Source organism: Anser cygnoides, unplaced genomic scaffold (assembly GCF_040182565.1).
Source record: "Anser cygnoides isolate HZ-2024a breed goose unplaced genomic scaffold, Taihu_goose_T2T_genome scaffold_55_1, whole genome shotgun sequence".
Taxonomy (NCBI): Eukaryota; Metazoa; Chordata; class Aves; order Anseriformes; family Anatidae; genus Anser; species Anser cygnoides.
This window is the reverse complement of record NW_027103077.1, coordinates 238,153-259,113: the sequence shown is the minus strand read 5'-3', so window position 1 is coordinate 259,113 and position 20,961 is coordinate 238,153. Positions and strand designations below refer to the sequence as shown.

Sequence of the window (20,961 nt, the reverse complement as noted above, 5' to 3'; positions counted from 1 at the left end):
GATAGACCAAGAAATTTGTATGGTCTCACTTATAACAAATTTGGTGCCGTGACTCGGATGAAGACGGATTGACTGGGAATCCCTCTAGGGGAGGCGCCCCGCCGATTTCGGCGGCCCCGGGAACGGGAAATCCCGCTCGAGCCCTTCACCGACGAACCCAAAATTAGGCACAAGCAAATAAAACCGGTAACCCCAAGCAATCTTTGTGCACGAAGACCGAACGAAGACCCACGGGGTGGGTAAGTATAGGCCGGTGATCCGTTCGGTTGGGGTTGGTGATCCCGGAGTGCGTCTGTGTGAGACGTCCAATTGCGGACGAAGTGAGTGCGGACCCCTCAGTAGTGCGGTTCCCACATCCCGCGAGGGACTGGGCCACGACCAGGGGGAAGCGGCTCTGTGTGTGTGTGAAGGCACTCCGGAAGATGGGACAGAAGAAGAGTAAGCCTTCTGGTCCCATGGGTGGGGTAATGCCTAGTGCTAGGTTGCCCCCTATTCCCCAGATAGTCCACTGGGGTTAATGATTAAGAATTGGAGTGATTCCCCTTTTAGGCGGGGAAAGGATAAAGTAAAAATGATTCATTATTGTGTTGAAGTTTGGGGAGGTAGGCAAATTATTGGCCCATATTTGGGTCGTTTGAAGACTGGGTTTGCCAAGCCTTAAACATTTATGTAAGTGCAAAGGAACCTTTTTGTTTAGAGGAGAGCGAATATGCAAGCCTTTGGATTGGCTCAGAGAATCGAGTTAATCTGTACCCTCTGTACCCTTTAAAAGAAAAAGGAGGGGCAAAATTACAAATTGTGGAGCAAGAGATAAAGTACCTGGGTCACCAGTTAAGTAAGGGGACTAAGAAGTTAGACCCAGGCAGAATCAGTGGAATATTGGCTTTAGCATCCCTGCGAACTAAAAAGCAGGTACGGCAACTGTTAGGGTTGACCGGATACTGTAGACAATGGATAGAAGATTATAGTGGAAAGGTTAAATTTTTATATAACAAGCTGAATAAGGATGGATTACTCAAATGGACAAAAGAAGATGAGGAACGACTGAACAAGTTAAAGGAGGAACTAGTACGCCCCCCCCAGTGTTAAGCTTACCAGATTTAAGGAGGCTGTTTTGTTTTTTTTTTTTGTGAACAGCGCAGAAGGCACAGCATATGGAGTGCTGGCCCAAGAATAGGCAGGGAGTAAAAAAAAAACCTGTGGCCTATTTGTCTAAATTATTGGATCCGGTTAGCCGGGGTTGGCCAAACTGTTTGCAGGTAGTGGTAGCTGCTGCCTTGTTAGTGGAAGAAGCACAGAAGATCACTTTTGCGGGGGAAATCAAAGTAATATCTCTACACAATATATGCGGGGTACTGCAACAGAAGGCAGAGAAATGGATCACTGACGCCAGATTATTAAAATATGAAGGAATTTTGATTTCCTCTCCAAAATTAACCTTAGGAACAACCTCCCTACAGAACCCTGCTCAATTTCTTTATGGGGAACCAAATGAGTCCTTATGTTAGTGTTGGGGAGAATCGAATGGATGTTCTATTAATGTTTCTCAGGTGATGGATCATACGGTATAATTAAATATTATTAAATGTACTTACATTATCAAGTAATCTATGTATACTGGAAACCTAGGGAGTACATTGAACATTTAAAGGAATCGTTGAAGGGGAACCCTGGGAGGGAATAGGTACAACCTGACCTTGGATAAGGGCCTGGAGATGATGAAATGAGTTGAAGCAGAACCAAGGAGCGGAGGGAGCATGCGTCGAGTGAGAAAGGTGAAAGAGTTTAGCGGAGAGGAAGACTCCTTACTTCATCTGGACGACCACCTGGACGACCACCAGAGTGCGCCACGCATGTGCAAAGGGGAGGGGAGCTAATTAGAATGAAAAGCGAGGCTGATGTTGCAACCTGTAATGAATATGTATACCTGACGCAATATTGTATGTATAAATAACGGCTGGGAAGTAACGGGACTTGAAGCCAGATTTGGGCACCTGCCCCGGCTTCCAGCGCTGAATAAAGCACCTTCATATAATCACTTGGTGGTTATGTGGTTGCTACGCTAACATTTTGGCGACCCAGATGGGACAGCGTGGGCACTGCTGAGGCGGATCGTGTCTCGGTTTCGCTCCAGCCGGCACCGAGGGATTCTCGGGGAGCAGTCGACCACGACCGACCTCCGCTGCTCACGACGTACCACTGGAGTGGTAAGCAAAGGTGCTTTCAACTTTGGGTATTCGGTACCGATTTGGTTGGGAAAGCCTGCCGGTCAGACGCGGCGAAAGCCACGCTCGGTTGGGCAGGGAGCTCCCGGGGTAAGCCTAGGCGCCGTCCGTTAGACAGAGCGAAAGCTCTGCAGGTTCGGCATTGGTAACTGTATTGGTTTGTGCTGAAGGGTCAGCACCAGGTATTATTGGTATGTAGAAAGCGTGCTGCTGCTGCTCCGGCAGCTTTTTGCGAAAAGCACGCTGCTGCTCCGGCAGCTTTTGGGAAAGCACACTGCTGCTCCGGCAGCTTCTGGAAAGTGTGCTGTTGCTGCTCCGGCAGCTTTCGGGAGAGTGTGTTGCTGCTCCGGCAGCTTTCGGGAGACTGTGTTGCTGCTCCGGCAGCTTTCGGAAGAGTGTGTTGCTGCTCCGGCAGCTTTCGGGAGAGTGTGTTGCTGCTCCGGCAGCTTTCGGGAGAGTGTGTTGCTGCTCCGGCAGCTTCCGGGAGAGTGTGTTGCTGCTCCGGCAGCTTTTGGGTCCGTATCATAAGCTCAAAATGAAAAAGATTAAAGAAATTCTGGGAAAAGATGTACCTATCCCGCGGACATCCCCGCTGGGGTGTTTGCTAGCACACTGGAAAGAGGGAGGTTTTGGTCAAGAAATGCGGAAAGGAAAGCTGATTGATTATTGTAATATTTGGTGGCCACAGTATAAACTAGAGGACCAAGAAACTTGGCCTGAGAATGGAACATTGCAATATAATACAATTTTACAATAATGCTATTTTGTAAGTGGGAAGGAAAATATGATGAACTGCCGTATGTGGAATTATTCTTTTATTTGCGCCGAAAGCCTGAATGGCAGCATGCTTGTGGAATAATGGTGCTTGAGGTTTCAACTGAGGAACGTTGTTGTGCATGTACTAAGGAGAGACGCTGTATACAGCATCAGGCAATAGAGAATAATAAGTATTATGGGGAAATGAATAATGGAAATATCGATTTGGAAGTTGCGCCGTCGGCTCCGCCGAAAGAGTCAAGACAGGGAGGGAAAAGAGAAAAGGAAGATAGCAGTAGTGATGGAGAATCCCCGATTTTAGCCTCCCCTGTGTCACATAGGACCCGGCAACAGCGAAGGGCAGGAGAAACTATAAACGAACAGGGAGGGAAAATAATCGCTCTCCTCAGGCGAGGAGTGGGGACAGAAGGACCGGTATATGTCAAGGTGCCTTTTTCAGCTGGGGACTTAATGATATGGAAACAAGCAGCCGGCACCTACAGGGAAAACCCAGAGCCAGGGTAATGAAAATGATAATTAAAACCCAAAATCCCGATTGGGATGATCTCCAGGTGATCCTGGATACTTTGATGGACTCGACAGAAAAAGACATGGTATTGCGGGCAGCCAGAGAGAGAGCCCGAGAAGATATATGAAATGGATTAGTGCTTGGAAATCTAGATCAAAACTTCCCCACTGAGGATCCCCAATGGGATTATAACACAGGGGATAGAATAAGGAGGCTGAAGAGATATCAAGATTGGGTACAAATCGGGGTATAGAATGCCATGCCCCGGACCATAAATTGGTCAAAATTGTATAATGTCAGGCAAGAAAAAGCGGAATCACCTTCCGCCTTTTTTAGAGAGATTGAAAGAAACTGCTAAGAAATATACAGATTTAGACGTAGAGACTGAGCAAGCTAAAGCTCAATTAGCACTCATTTTCTTGGGACAAGCCCAAGAGGATATTAGGAAGAAATTGCAAAAGTTAGAAGGTGCAGATTTGAGAAATTTGGATAGGCTGTTGGAAATAGCCTGGAAAATCAAAACTAGCCCAGCCAGTAAAAATTGAACTTAAGGAAGGGGCCCGACCGGTACGGATTAAACAGTACCCATTGAAGCTAGAAGCTAGGCTAGGAATAGTAAAGATTATAGATAAATTTCTTAGCTACCACATTCTGGAGGAATGCAAATCTGAATATAATACCCCAATTTTCCCAGTAAAGAAACCTAATGGGGAATACAGGCTAGTGCAGGACCTTAGGGCAATAAACGAAATAACAAAAGATATTCACCCAGTGGTGGCTAATCCTTATACATTGTTAACATCTGTAAAGGAAAAATATAAGTAGTTTACTGTAATTGATTTAAAAGATGCCTTCTTCTGCATACCCATTGACAAGGATAGTAGAAAACTTTTTGCTTTTGAATGGGAAAGTCCACGGAACGGACGAAAGATGCAACTGACCTGGACAAGATTGCCTCAAGGATTCAAGAATAGCCCGACCCTCTTCGGCAGTCAACTAGCTAAAGAAATAGAAGACTGGATTAACCAAGAACAGATTCAGGTACCAAAGGACCGATACTTGCTGCTACAATATGCGGACGATATATTAATAGCTACCGAAGGAGAGTCAGAATGTATTCAGGTAACTATTGATATTTTGAATCAATTGGAACTAAATGGGTACAAGGTTTCTAAACAAAAGGCACAAATCGCGTGCACAACAGTAATTTATTTGGGATGTGAAATTTCTCAAGGACAAAGAAAATTGGGAGTTAACCGAATACAAGCTATTTGTGAAATCCCCGAGCCGCGAAATCTGCACGAACTACGGGCTTTCCTAGGTATGGCCGGGTGGTGTAGACTGTGGGTAATGGACTATGGACTCATAGCAAAGCCCCTCTATGAAACCCAAAAGGCCTGTACATTTACCTGGGGAAAGCCACAACAAGAGGCCTTTAAGAAATTAAAAGAAGCCCTGATAAAGGCGCCTGCCTTGGGCTTGCCGGACTTATCAAAGGACTTCCAGCTGTTTGTGCATGAGAGACAACGATTGGCATTAGGAGTACTGACCCAGCGACTTGGGAGCTGGAAAAGACCTGTGGGGTATTTTTCTAAACAATTGGATGCGGTAAGCGCTGGATGGCCCTCGTGTTTAAGGGCCGTGGCAGCCACAGTCCTTTTAATACAGGAAGCCAGGAAGCTCACATTAGGGAAACGAATTGAGGTGTTCGTGCCACATATGGTGACTACGGTATTGGAGCAAAAGGGGGGCCATTGGCTATCGCCCAGCCGAATGATGAAATATCAAGCTATACTAACTGAGCAAGATGATGTAATCTTAAGAACTACTAACTTATTGAACCCAGCAGTGTTTCTAGGAACAACTACGGAGGAAGGAGACCTCAGTCATGATTGCGTGGAGATCATCGAACATACCTATGCCAGCAGAACAGACTTAAAAGATCAGCCTCTGGGGAGACTGGATTGGGAACTTTTCACGGATGGAAGCAGCTTTGTGGAAAATGGGACTCGTTATGCAGGATACGCGGTAACTACATCAAAGGTAGTGATTGAGGCAAATTCCCTACCTCCGGGGACTTCAGCCCAACGAGCAGAAATAGTCGTCCTGACACGAGCCCTGGAACTAAGCGAGGGTAAGAACGTGAATATTTGGACAGATTCAAAATATGCATTCGGGGTAGTCCACGTACATGGGGCATTATGGAAAGAAAGGGGAATGCTATCCTCATAAGGGACTAATATAAAATATCAGGAAGAAATATTGAAATTAATAACAGCTGTACAGAAACCCCAACAGGTGGCCATAATGCATTGTAAAGCTCATCAAGGAGGGATGTCAGAGATTGCAGAAGGTAACAGATTGGCAGATTTGACGGCCCGGAAGGTCGCGCGTGAAGTACGGAAAGTAATGGCTCTAATTCCATCGAAGGTAGGCCTCTCTTGTTTTAAATTACCTAAAGACCCAAAGTATTCAGCAGAAGATGAGAGACTTGCAAATTTGATGAAGGCCCGGAAGAATCCTGACGGATGGTATGTGACTACGACAGGACAACTCATAGTGCCTCCTATAATAATGCGAGAAATCTTACAAATAAAACATAATGAATGTCACTGGGGTGCAGGAGCAATGGTGACCTATTTGAAACGAGGTGTCATCTCGGTACACATGTTAACAATGGCAAAGTCAGTAATGTCAAAATGTGAGCTTTGCTTAAAGAATAACCCGGTAGCAAGGAAACATGCTGAGATGGGGAGAATTTTTGAATTTTTGGACTAACTTTGAAATGCAATGAGAAAAAAAAAATGGACCTGGCTTAAAAAAAAAAAAAAATCAGAGGCAATTGGCTAGCCTCTTTCCAGGGCAATTGGCCCCTGATATCAGAAAGAAATTGTCTTAGGCTGCAGGACAAACTTACAACAGTCAGGAATGACGGGGACCTGGGGCATCTACCCTAGCAGGTCCACTAGTTGAAATAAAGCTAGGAAACGAAGACAGAGGCTTGAATTTTTTGTTGGTTATGGGAGCTTCTTCCTCTGTGTTAATTAGGCTGTAAATGTAATAGGAGCAACACATTCAGTGTTAAATAGTTTAAAAGGACGATTAGGAGCTAAGACAACTACAATAATTGGAGCCACAGGGAAAGAGGAGGAACGGCCATTCTTACAACCCCTTGATTTGCGCTTTGGGGGTAAGGAACTAACCCATGAATTTTTGTATGTACCAGAATGCCCGATTCCACTCTTGGGACGGTGTGATAAATTAGCGGGTGTTTGTTCATTGTCTTTAAAAGGAATTCAGAGGATCTGCTGAGAAGATAAGGTTTTGCAATTTACGACCTTGTTAAGGGGGAAGACTAAGCAAGTAGATAGTGGGGAGGGGGTGTTGGATAAACATCCTTGGTAAAACAAAGACTCTGTGAAATACTGTTTCCCGCTTCACTACCCTCCCCCTTGAACACGAGCACAACGCATGATCATTGAAAGAAAAACAACGACCCCCAACAACGAACTGCGCAGCTTCAGAAGGTCCAACAAGTCCTGACAAGCCGAAACTTGGATGCTATAAAACGGCGACACTGAAAAGGGAAAGTTGCGTGCTGTGGTGGAGCGGAGACTCCCCAGCCGCCCAGCGCTGTTTTGCTTGTGCCTGCTTACTTAATTAATAAAATATTTCTGATAGACCAAGAAATTTGTATGGTCTCACTTATAACAAATTTGGTGCCGTGACTCGGATGAAGACGGATTGACTGGGAATCCCTCTAGGGGAGGCGCCCCGCCGATTTCGGCGGCCCCGGGAACGGGAAATCCCGCTCGAGCCCTTCACCGACGAACCCAAAATTAGGCACAAGCAAATAAAACCGGTAACCCCAAGCAATCTTTGTGCACGAAGACCGAACGAAGACCCACGGGGTGGGTAAGTATAGGCCGGTGATCCGTTCGGTTGGGGTTGGTGATCCCGGAGTGCGTCTGTGTGAGACGTCCAATTGCGGACGAAGTGAGTGCGGACCCCTCAGTAGTGCGGTTCCCACATCCCGCGAGGGACTGGGCCACGACCAGGGGGAAGCGGCTCTGTGTGTGTGTGAAGGCACTCCGGAAGATGGGACAGAAGAAGAGTAAGCCTTCTGGTCCCATGGGTGGGGTAATGCCTAGTGCTAGGTTGCCCCCTATTCCCCCAGATAGTCCACTGGGGTTAATGATTAAGAATTGGAGTGATTCCCCTTTTAGGCGGGGAAAGGATAAAGTAAAAATGATTCATTATTGTGTTGAAGTTTGGGGAGGTAGGCAAATTATTGGCCCATATTTGGGTCGTTTGAAGACTGGGTTTGCCAAGCCTTAAACATTTATGTAAGTGCAAAGGAACCTTTTTGTTTAGAGGAGAGCGAATATGCAAGCCTTTGGATTGGCTCAGAGAATCGAGTTAATCTGTACCCTCTGTACCCTTTAAAAGAAAAAGGAGGGGCAAAATTACAAATTGTGGAGCAAGAGATAAAGTACCTGGGTCACCAGTTAAGTAAGGGGACTAAGAAGTTAGACCCAGGCAGAATCAGTGGAATATTGGCTTTAGCATCCCTGCGAACTAAAAAGCAGGTACGGCAACTGTTAGGGTTGACCGGATACTGTAGACAATGGATAGAAGATTATAGTGGAAAGGTTAAATTTTTATATAACAAGCTGAATAAGGATGGATTACTCAAATGGACAAAAGAAGATGAGGAACGACTGAACAAGTTAAAGGAGGAACTAGTACGCCCCCCCCAGTGTTAAGCTTACCAGATTTAAGGAGGCTGTTTTGTTTTTTTTTTTTGTGAACAGCGCAGAAGGCACAGCATATGGAGTGCTGGCCCAAGAATAGGCAGGGAGTAAAAAAAAAACCTGTGGCCTATTTGTCTAAATTATTGGATCCGGTTAGCCGGGGTTGGCCAAACTGTTTGCAGGTAGTGGTAGCTGCTGCCTTGTTAGTGGAAGAAGCACAGAAGATCACTTTTGCGGGGGAAATCAAAGTAATATCTCTACACAATATATGCGGGGTACTGCAACAGAAGGCAGAGAAATGGATCACTGACGCCAGATTATTAAAATATGAAGGAATTTTGATTTCCTCTCCAAAATTAACCTTAGGAACAACCTCCCTACAGAACCCTGCTCAATTTCTTTATGGGGAACCAAATGAGTCCTTATGTTAGTGTTGGGGAGAATCGAATGGATGTTCTATTAATGTTTCTCAGGTGATGGATCATACGGTATAATTAAATATTATTAAATGTACTTACATTATCAAGTAATCTATGTATACTGGAAACCTAGGGAGTACATTGAACATTTAAAGGAATCGTTGAAGGGGAACCCTGGGAGGGAATAGGTACAACCTGACCTTGGATAAGGGCCTGGAGATGATGAAATGAGTTGAAGCAGAACCAAGGAGCGGAGGGAGCATGCGTCGAGTGAGAAAGGTGAAAGAGTTTAGCGGAGAGGAAGACTCCTTACTTCATCTGGACGACCACCTGGACGACCACCAGAGTGCGCCACGCATGTGCAAAGGGGAGGGGAGCTAATTAGAATGAAAAGCGAGGCTGATGTTGCAACCTGTAATGAATATGTATACCTGACGCAATATTGTATGTATAAATAACGGCTGGGAAGTAACGGGACTTGAAGCCAGATTTGGGCACCTGCCCCGGCTTCCAGCGCTGAATAAAGCACCTTCATATAATCACTTGGTGGTTATGTGGTTGCTACGCTAACATTTTGGCGACCCAGATGGGACAGCGTGGGCACTGCTGAGGCGGATCGTGTCTCGGTTTCGCTCCAGCCGGCACCGAGGGATTCTCGGGGAGCAGTCGACCACGACCGACCTCCGCTGCTCACGACGTACCACTGGAGTGGTAAGCAAAGGTGCTTTCAACTTTGGGTATTCGGTACCGATTTGGTTGGGAAAGCCTGCCGGTCAGACGCGGCGAAAGCCACGCTCGGTTGGGCAGGGAGCTCCCGGGGTAAGCCTAGGCGCCGTCCGTTAGACAGAGCGAAAGCTCTGCAGGTTCGGCATTGGTAACTGTATTGGTTTGTGCTGAAGGGTCAGCACCAGGTATTATTGGTATGTAGAAAGCGTGCTGCTGCTGCTCCGGCAGCTTTTTGCGAAAAGCACGCTGCTGCTCCGGCAGCTTTTGGGAAAGCACACTGCTGCTCCGGCAGCTTCTGGAAAGTGTGCTGTTGCTGCTCCGGCAGCTTTCGGGAGAGTGTGTTGCTGCTCCGGCAGCTTTCGGGAGACTGTGTTGCTGCTCCGGCAGCTTTCGGAAGAGTGTGTTGCTGCTCCGGCAGCTTTCGGGAGAGTGTGTTGCTGCTCCGGCAGCTTTCGGGAGAGTGTGTTGCTGCTCCGGCAGCTTCCGGGAGAGTGTGTTGCTGCTCCGGCAGCTTTTGGGTCCGTATCATAAGCTCAAAATGAAAAAGATTAAAGAAATTCTGGGAAAAGATGTACCTATCCCGCGGACATCCCCGCTGGGGTGTTTGCTAGCACACTGGAAAGAGGGAGGTTTTGGTCAAGAAATGCGGAAAGGAAAGCTGATTGATTATTGTAATATTTGGTGGCCACAGTATAAACTAGAGGACCAAGAAACTTGGCCTGAGAATGGAACATTGCAATATAATACAATTTTACAATAATGCTATTTTGTAAGTGGGAAGGAAAATATGATGAACTGCCGTATGTGGAATTATTCTTTTATTTGCGCCGAAAGCCTGAATGGCAGCATGCTTGTGGAATAATGGTGCTTGAGGTTTCAACTGAGGAACGTTGTTGTGCATGTACTAAGGAGAGACGCTGTATACAGCATCAGGCAATAGAGAATAATAAGTATTATGGGGAAATGAATAATGGAAATATCGATTTGGAAGTTGCGCCGTCGGCTCCGCCGAAAGAGTCAAGACAGGGAGGGAAAAGAGAAAAGGAAGATAGCAGTAGTGATGGAGAATCCCCGATTTTAGCCTCCCCTGTGTCACATAGGACCCGGCAACAGCGAAGGGCAGGAGAAACTATAAACGAACAGGGAGGGAAAATAATCGCTCTCCTCAGGCGAGGAGTGGGGACAGAAGGACCGGTATATGTCAAGGTGCCTTTTTCAGCTGGGGACTTAATGATATGGAAACAAGCAGCCGGCACCTACAGGGAAAACCCAGAGCCAGGGTAATGAAAATGATAATTAAAACCCAAAATCCCGATTGGGATGATCTCCAGGTGATCCTGGATACTTTGATGGACTCGACAGAAAAAGACATGGTATTGCGGGCAGCCAGAGAGAGAGCCCGAGAAGATATATGAAATGGATTAGTGCTTGGAAATCTAGATCAAAACTTCCCCACTGAGGATCCCCAATGGGATTATAACACAGGGGATAGAATAAGGAGGCTGAAGAGATATCAAGATTGGGTACAAATCGGGGTATAGAATGCCATGCCCCGGACCATAAATTGGTCAAAATTGTATAATGTCAGGCAAGAAAAAGCGGAATCACCTTCCGCCTTTTTTAGAGAGATTGAAAGAAACTGCTAAGAAATATACAGATTTAGACGTAGAGACTGAGCAAGCTAAAGCTCAATTAGCACTCATTTTCTTGGGACAAGCCCAAGAGGATATTAGGAAGAAATTGCAAAAGTTAGAAGGTGCAGATTTGAGAAATTTGGATAGGCTGTTGGAAATAGCCTGGAAAATCAAAACTAGCCCAGCCAGTAAAAATTGAACTTAAGGAAGGGGCCCGACCGGTACGGATTAAACAGTACCCATTGAAGCTAGAAGCTAGGCTAGGAATAGTAAAGATTATAGATAAATTTCTTAGCTACCACATTCTGGAGGAATGCAAATCTGAATATAATACCCCAATTTTCCCAGTAAAGAAACCTAATGGGGAATACAGGCTAGTGCAGGACCTTAGGGCAATAAACGAAATAACAAAAGATATTCACCCAGTGGTGGCTAATCCTTATACATTGTTAACATCTGTAAAGGAAAAATATAAGTAGTTTACTGTAATTGATTTAAAAGATGCCTTCTTCTGCATACCCATTGACAAGGATAGTAGAAAACTTTTTGCTTTTGAATGGGAAAGTCCACGGAACGGACGAAAGATGCAACTGACCTGGACAAGATTGCCTCAAGGATTCAAGAATAGCCCGACCCTCTTCGGCAGTCAACTAGCTAAAGAAATAGAAGACTGGATTAACCAAGAACAGATTCAGGTACCAAAGGACCGATACTTGCTGCTACAATATGCGGACGATATATTAATAGCTACCGAAGGAGAGTCAGAATGTATTCAGGTAACTATTGATATTTTGAATCAATTGGAACTAAATGGGTACAAGGTTTCTAAACAAAAGGCACAAATCGCGTGCACAACAGTAATTTATTTGGGATGTGAAATTTCTCAAGGACAAAGAAAATTGGGAGTTAACCGAATACAAGCTATTTGTGAAATCCCCGAGCCGCGAAATCTGCACGAACTACGGGCTTTCCTAGGTATGGCCGGGTGGTGTAGACTGTGGGTAATGGACTATGGACTCATAGCAAAGCCCCTCTATGAAACCCAAAAGGCCTGTACATTTACCTGGGGAAAGCCACAACAAGAGGCCTTTAAGAAATTAAAAGAAGCCCTGATAAAGGCGCCTGCCTTGGGCTTGCCGGACTTATCAAAGGACTTCCAGCTGTTTGTGCATGAGAGACAACGATTGGCATTAGGAGTACTGACCCAGCGACTTGGGAGCTGGAAAAGACCTGTGGGGTATTTTTCTAAACAATTGGATGCGGTAAGCGCTGGATGGCCCTCGTGTTTAAGGGCCGTGGCAGCCACAGTCCTTTTAATACAGGAAGCCAGGAAGCTCACATTAGGGAAACGAATTGAGGTGTTCGTGCCACATATGGTGACTACGGTATTGGAGCAAAAGGGGGGCCATTGGCTATCGCCCAGCCGAATGATGAAATATCAAGCTATACTAACTGAGCAAGATGATGTAATCTTAAGAACTACTAACTTATTGAACCCAGCAGTGTTTCTAGGAACAACTACGGAGGAAGGAGACCTCAGTCATGATTGCGTGGAGATCATCGAACATACCTATGCCAGCAGAACAGACTTAAAAGATCAGCCTCTGGGGAGACTGGATTGGGAACTTTTCACGGATGGAAGCAGCTTTGTGGAAAATGGGACTCGTTATGCAGGATACGCGGTAACTACATCAAAGGTAGTGATTGAGGCAAATTCCCTACCTCCGGGGACTTCAGCCCAACGAGCAGAAATAGTCGTCCTGACACGAGCCCTGGAACTAAGCGAGGGTAAGAACGTGAATATTTGGACAGATTCAAAATATGCATTCGGGGTAGTCCACGTACATGGGGCATTATGGAAAGAAAGGGGAATGCTATCCTCATAAGGGACTAATATAAAATATCAGGAAGAAATATTGAAATTAATAACAGCTGTACAGAAACCCCAACAGGTGGCCATAATGCATTGTAAAGCTCATCAAGGAGGGATGTCAGAGATTGCAGAAGGTAACAGATTGGCAGATTTGACGGCCCGGAAGGTCGCGCGTGAAGTACGGAAAGTAATGGCTCTAATTCCATCGAAGGTAGGCCTCTCTTGTTTTAAATTACCTAAAGACCCAAAGTATTCAGCAGAAGATGAGAGACTTGCAAATTTGATGAAGGCCCGGAAGAATCCTGACGGATGGTATGTGACTACGACAGGACAACTCATAGTGCCTCCTATAATAATGCGAGAAATCTTACAAATAAAACATAATGAATGTCACTGGGGTGCAGGAGCAATGGTGACCTATTTGAAACGAGGTGTCATCTCGGTACACATGTTAACAATGGCAAAGTCAGTAATGTCAAAATGTGAGCTTTGCTTAAAGAATAACCCGGTAGCAAGGAAACATGCTGAGATGGGGAGAATTTTTGAATTTTTGGACTAACTTTGAAATGCAATGAGAAAAAAAAAAATGGACCTGGCTTAAAAAAAAAAAAAAATCAGAGGCAATTGGCTAGCCTCTTTCCAGGGCAATTGGCCCCTGATATCAGAAAGAAATTGTCTTAGGCTGCAGGACAAACTTACAACAGTCAGGAATGACGGGGACCTGGGGCATCTACCCTAGCAGGTCCACTAGTTGAAATAAAGCTAGGAAACGAAGACAGAGGCTTGAATTTTTTGTTGGTTATGGGAGCTTCTTCCTCTGTGTTAATTAGGCTGTAAATGTAATAGGAGCAACACATTCAGTGTTAAATAGTTTAAAAGGACGATTAGGAGCTAAGACAACTACAATAATTGGAGCCACAGGGAAAGAGGAGGAACGGCCATTCTTACAACCCCTTGATTTGCGCTTTGGGGGTAAGGAACTAACCCATGAATTTTTGTATGTACCAGAATGCCCGATTCCACTCTTGGGACGGTGTGATAAATTAGCGGGTGTTTGTTCATTGTCTTTAAAAGGAATTCAGAGGATCTGCTGAGAAGATAAGGTTTTGCAATTTACGACCTTGTTAAGGGGGAAGACTAAGCAAGTAGATAGTGGGGAGGGGGTGTTGGATAAACATCCTTGGTAAAACAAAGACTCTGTGAAATACTGTTTCCCGCTTCACTACCCTCCCCCTTGAACACGAGCACAACGCATGATCATTGAAAGAAAAACAACGACCCCCAACAACGAACTGCGCAGCTTCAGAAGGTCCAACAAGTCCTGACAAGCCGAAACTTGGATGCTATAAAACGGCGACACTGAAAAGGGAAAGTTGCGTGCTGTGGTGGAGCGGAGACTCCCCAGCCGCCCAGCGCTGTTTTGCTTGTGCCTGCTTACTTAATTAATAAAATATTTCTGATAGACCAAGAAATTTGTATGGTCTCACTTATAACAAATTTGGTGCCGTGACTCGGATGAAGACGGATTGACTGGGAATCCCTCTAGGGGAGGCGCCCCGCCGATTTCGGCGGCCCCGGGAACGGGAAATCCCGCTCGAGCCCTTCACCGACGAACCCAAAATTAGGCACAAGCAAATAAAACCGGTAACCCCAAGCAATCTTTGTGCACGAAGACCGAACGAAGACCCACGGGGTGGGTAAGTATAGGCCGGTGATCCGTTCGGTTGGGGTTGGTGATCCCGGAGTGCGTCTGTGTGAGACGTCCAATTGCGGACGAAGTGAGTGCGGACCCCTCAGTAGTGCGGTTCCCACATCCCGCGAGGGACTGGGCCACGACCAGGGGGAAGCGGCTCTGTGTGTGTGTGAAGGCACTCCGGAAGATGGGACAGAAGAAGAGTAAGCCTTCTGGTCCCATGGGTGGGGTAATGCCTAGTGCTAGGTTGCCCCCTATTCCCACAGATAGTCCACTGGGGTTAATGATTAAGAATTGGAGTGATTCCCCTTTTAGGCGGGGAAAGGATAAAGTAAAAATGATTCATTATTGTGTTGAAGTTTGGGGAGGTAGGCAAATTATTGGCCCATATTTGGGTCGTTTGAAGACTGGGTTTGCCAAGCCTTAAACATTTATGTAAGTGCAAAGGAACCTTTTTGTTTAGAGGAGAGCGAATATGCAAGCCTTTGGATTGGCTCAGAGAATCGAGTTAATCTGTACCCTCTGTACCCTTTAAAAGAAAAAGGAGGGGCAAAATTACAAATTGTGGAGCAAGAGATAAAGTACCTGGGTCACCAGTTAAGTAAGGGGACTAAGAAGTTAGACCCAGGCAGAATCAGTGGAATATTGGCTTTAGCATCCCTGCGAACTAAAAAGCAGGTACGGCAACTGTTAGGGTTGACCGGATACTGTAGACAATGGATAGAAGATTATAGTGGAAAGGTTAAATTTTTATATAACAAGCTGAATAAGGATGGATTACTCAAATGGACAAAAGAAGATGAGGAACGACTGAACAAGTTAAAGGAGGAACTAGTACGCCCCCCCCAGTGTTAAGCTTACCAGATTTAAGGAGGCTGTTTTGTTTTTTTTTTTTGTGAACAGCGCAGAAGGCACAGCATATGGAGTGCTGGCCCAAGAATAGGCAGGGAGTAAAAAAAAAACCTGTGGCCTATTTGTCTAAATTATTGGATCCGGTTAGCCGGGGTTGGCCAAACTGTTTGCAGGTAGTGGTAGCTGCTGCCTTGTTAGTGGAAGAAGCACAGAAGATCACTTTTGCGGGGGAAATCAAAGTAATATCTCTACACAATATATGCGGGGTACTGCAACAGAAGGCAGAGAAATGGATCACTGACGCCAGATTATTAAAATATGAAGGAATTTTGATTTCCTCTCCAAAATTAACCTTAGGAACAACCTCCCTACAGAACCCTGCTCAATTTCTTTATGGGGAACCAAATGAGTCCTTATGTTAGTGTTGGGGAGAATCGAATGGATGTTCTATTAATGTTTCTCAGGTGATGGATCATACGGTATAATTAAATATTATTAAATGTACTTACATTATCAAGTAATCTATGTATACTGGAAACCTAGGGAGTACATTGAACATTTAAAGGAATCGTTGAAGGGGAACCCTGGGAGGGAATAGGTACAACCTGACCTTGGATAAGGGCCTGGAGATGATGAAATGAGTTGAAGCAGAACCAAGGAGCGGAGGGAGCATGCGTCGAGTGAGAAAGGTGAAAGAGTTTAGCGGAGAGGAAGACTCCTTACTTCATCTGGACGACCACCTGGACGACCACCAGAGTGCGCCACGCATGTGCAAAGGGGAGGGGAGCTAATTAGAATGAAAAGCGAGGCTGATGTTGCAACCTGTAATGAATATGTATACCTGACGCAATATTGTATGTATAAATAACGGCTGGGAAGTAACGGGACTTGAAGCCAGATTTGGGCACCTGCCCCGGCTTCCAGCGCTGAATAAAGCACCTTCATATAATCACTTGGTGGTTATGTGGTTGCTACGCTAACACTTAGGACATGATTGCCTCCGAAATATAGAAGAGCAAACGAAATTGAGACCTGATCTAGAGGAAGTGGAATTACCCATTGGTGAACAGATATATGTGGATGGTTCCTCGAGAGTAGTCGAGGGAAAGCAAAAATCAGGATACGCGTTAGTAAACGAGAAAACATTTGAGATAGTGGAATCTGGACCTTTGAGCCCTAGCTGGTCTGCCCAAGCTTGCGAGCTATATGCCATATTGCAGGCCCTAAAATTGTTGAAAAATAAAAGCGGTACAATATATACAGATTCAAAATATGCTTATGGGGTAGTACATACATTTGGTAAAATATGGAAAGAAAGGGGGCTCATCAATTCACAAGGAAAGGGTTTAATACATCAGGAATTGATTACCCAGGTTTTACAAGCTATCAGAGAGCCCAAAGAAATTGCTGTAGTACATATAAAAGGGCATCAAAAAGGCCTCACCCCTCAGGTTAGGGGTAATAATCTAGCAGATCAGGAGGCAAAAAGGGCAGCATTAATGAGTATAAGAATTATAAGAACGAGGGAAGATTGCCCAGACTGTGGGAAATACTTAATACTTATACTTAATATATAGTAATTAATATAATAATTAATAATATAATAATATATAATAATGCTTAATATAATACTTAATACTGTGGGAAAGGCTTAAAGGAATTTCCATGTTATGATTGCTGGAGTGAATGGGGAGTTGATGGGATTGAATGCAATTGTTCTGAGGAAGAAAGCCCGCCTTATAAAAACTGCTACAAGTGCAGGCCGACTAACTCCCTGTGGTCGAATGGACCCATTCCCCTCCCCTTACTCTGTTTCACTAATACAGAAGAAGACAAGATGACACAAATGGGGGTTCAAAAAAAAAAAAAAAAAAAACAAAACGATAAAGGGAAATGGGTACTGCCTGATGGACGGGAAGTGTTACCAAAATCAGTAGCTATGAGGGTGCTACGGAGATTTCATGAACAGACGCACTGGGGTACTCAGGCGTTGGTGGATCAATTTGCCACATATTATATGTGTATAGGGATTTATAATATAGCAAAGAGGATCGTAAATGATTGCATAACTTGTCGGAGGGTAAATGCTCAACACATGAGAAAAAGGGTCCCGGGAGGAGGACGAGAATTGGCACATCGACCTTTTGCAAAGATTCAATTAGATTTTACTGAACTTCCAAAAACGGGGCGATATAGATACTTATTAGTTATTGTAGACCACCTCACAAACTTTGTTGAAGCATTCCCTACGGCAAGGGCCACAGCTCAAACCATGGTAAAGATATTATTAGAAAGCATCATACCCAGATACGGGGTAATAGAAGCAATTGACTCTGATCGAGGCCCACACTTTGTGTCAAAGGTATCCCGAGACACGATGAAGGCTCTGGGAATTAAATGGGAATATCACACTCCCTGGCATCCTCAGAGTTCGGGAAAGGTAGAACGAATGAATGGTGAAATTAAAAGCAACTAACAAAGCTTATGATAGAGACTAAAACCTCCTGGGTGAAATGTTTACCGCTTGCACTATTGAATATCTGGACATAGCCCCGAGCCGATGTCGGAATCTCACCTTTTGAAAGGCTGTATGGTATGCCTTATGATTTAGAGATGCCATCTGATCACCCCCAGGTACAGGATATCCAATTAAAACCTTATTTAATACAGCTTATGAACCAACGGAGGGAGTTGCAAGCGAAAGGCTTGGTGGCTAGATATAGCAATCCATAGGATACAACCTGGAGATAGGGTTCTAATTAAGACATGGAAAGAAACGTCTTTAACACCACGGTGGGGAGGCCCCTATGTTGTTTTACTTATCACAGAGACGGCTATCCGGACGGCTGAGAAGGGGTGAACGCATGCCAGTCGCGTGAAAGGACCAATCCAGAAAAGCAAATGGGAAGCGGTCGCAGGCCCTGATGACTTAAAGCTCACGTTGAAACGAACTCGATAAGTATGGTCTAACTGTCTATGTATCGTAAAAAAAAAAAGGAGGAAAGGGGACCCTGTTTGATCAGAAAAAGGTCGCGGTTACCTGAGAAACTCCCCTGAAGAACACTGCTGCTGCCAAGAAGAACTTGCACCTTGTAGTTCGCTGCAACCGAACTGACAAGCGAGGCAGAGAGTGAAACGATGGGGAATTACGTGGCCAGGTAAAGAACTCTGGAAAATGGGCCCTAGCCATTTTTTTTGCGATACATAGTAATGGGTACGATTGTTTACACTGTTCCTGGGTCTGCGCACCCTCACAAACCTTTTAAATGGAGCCTGATTAGATGGGAAGATCACCATGTTGTTCAGCAGATAACTACTGCTGGGGGACTGATAGGGAAGGCATCATCTATATAAAGAAGGAAGAGACTAAGAGTCCCCAACGGGTGGGACCAAATCAGAAACTGTCGGGGAGTGTTTTGAGGATTCAGCCTACACAAGCTTTTAGAATGCTAACTCCTAATAGCCCTAAACCACTGGAGGTTGCTAATAAATCAGTAAACCCGGAGTATGGGATTAGAAATGAAGGGGTGACCGGGAATAACATATGGAGAATCATGAATGCTAGTTATCAGTTGTTGAATCAACCAAATCCAGACGTGCCTAGACCTTGCTGGTTATGTCTTGATATAAGGCCCTCATATTACGACGCCATTGGGGATCTGGGAGAAACCACCCGTTCAAACGAAACCGATCCCCCACAATGCAATTGGGGAAGGGATGTAGGAATAACGTTAACGGAAGTAACTGGGAATGGCAGGTGCGTAGGCACGGTCCCTGGTGAGAAGTTCCATCTATGCAATATTACAGAAAATGTTACACAATTAGACAAAGAAAAATGGTTAATACCAGCAGATAACACCAGATGGGTATGTTCGTCTCTGGGGGTAACTCCATGCTTATCTTTAAAATTGTTCAACTCGTCTCATGATTTTTGTGTACAGGTAGTAATTATACCTAGGATTCTTTACCATTCTGAGGAGTATATGTACATCCAACATGCTATGGCAAAAAAAAAAACACTTAAGGAAGAGAGAGCCTATTACGGCTGTCACTTTAGCCACTCTGATGATTCTGGGGGCTGCAGGAGCCGGAACTGAAATTACCTCTCTGGTAAAACAAAGCCAAGAATTTACCTCTCTACGCATTGCTGTAGATGAGGATTTGGCCCGTATCGAGCAATCCATATCAGCTTTAGAGAAATCTGTACGACAAAATCGTAGGGGATTAGATCTGATTTTTCTACAACAAGGAGGATTGTGTGCAGCCCTACGAGAGGAGTGTTGCGTATATGCAGATCATACTGGAGTAGTAAGGGATACAATGACTAAATTGAGAGAAGGGCTAGAAAAACGAAAAATAGAAAATGAAGCCCACCAGAATTGGTATGAATCCTGGTTTAATTACTCACTTTGGCTCACTACACTGCTATCAACTATAGCAGGACCTTTGTTGCTGCTCATATTAACACTAACTTTTGTACCATGTATATTCAATCGAATAATCGCGATTGTAAAAAAACCGATTAGAGGCAGCTCACCTTATGCTTGTGCGTGCGAAATATGAATCTCTTGAACAGGAGGAGGATGACGCAGAAACTTTAATATTGAGCAAACAAGTGCTTCAAAAATTCATCAATGAACAAAATATGTTAGAAAAAGAAAAAGGAGGGATTGTGATAAATTAGCGGGTGTTTGTTCATTGTCTTTAAAAGGAATTCAGAGGATCTGCTGAGAAGATAAGGTTTTGCAATTTACGACCTTGTTAAGGGGGAAGACTAAGCAAGTAGATAGTGGGGAGGGGGTGTTGGATAAACATCCTTGGTAAAACAAAGACTCTGTGAAATACTGTTTCCCGCTTCACTACCCTCCCCCTTGAACACGAGCACAACGCATGATCATTGAAAGAAAAACAACGACCCCCAACAACGAACTGCGCAGCTTCAGAAGGTCCAACAAGTCCTGACAAGCCGAAACTTGGATGCTATAAAACGGCGACACTGAAAAGGGAAAGTTGCGTGCTGTGGTGGAGCGGAGACTCCCCAGCCGCCCAGCGCTGTTTTGCTTGTGCCTGCTTACTTAATTAATAAAATATTTCTGATAGACCAAGAAATTTGTATGGTCTCACTTATAACAGACGGGATCTATTAGCCAACTTAGATGCAACAATAACCTTTGAGGATGGAGAATTAATAATGAAGGTACCTGAGTCCAAAGTAGGACAAATCCTAATGATCAAAGATAAACCCTTTGTTAATATTCCAAGAGAAGTAGAAAATGCAGTTATACCAACAGTATGGGAAACAGATGTACCAGGGAAGTCGAAACTGGCACAACCGGTAAAGGTGGAATTAAAGGAAGGAGCCAAACCTGTTTGAATCAAACAATATCCACTTAAGATAGAAGCTAGGCACGGGAATGGTGAAAATTATTGACAAATTTCTCAAATATCAGATTCTGGAAGAATGTAAATCGGAATACAATACTCCATTTTTTCCAGTAAA

General features: G+C 44.7%; 1 long non-coding RNA gene across 1 annotated transcript; it reads left to right on the top strand.

Moving 5' to 3' along the window:
- Positions 1–1,509: 1,509 nt before the first annotated feature.
- On the top strand, positions 1,510–20,570 carry LOC136789555 (uncharacterized). Its single transcript, XR_010828244.1, has 2 exons — positions 1,510–15,878; positions 16,449–20,570. It is a non-coding gene; the product is annotated as an uncharacterized lncRNA (long non-coding RNA).
- The last annotated feature ends 391 nt before the right edge of the window (positions 20,571–20,961 follow it).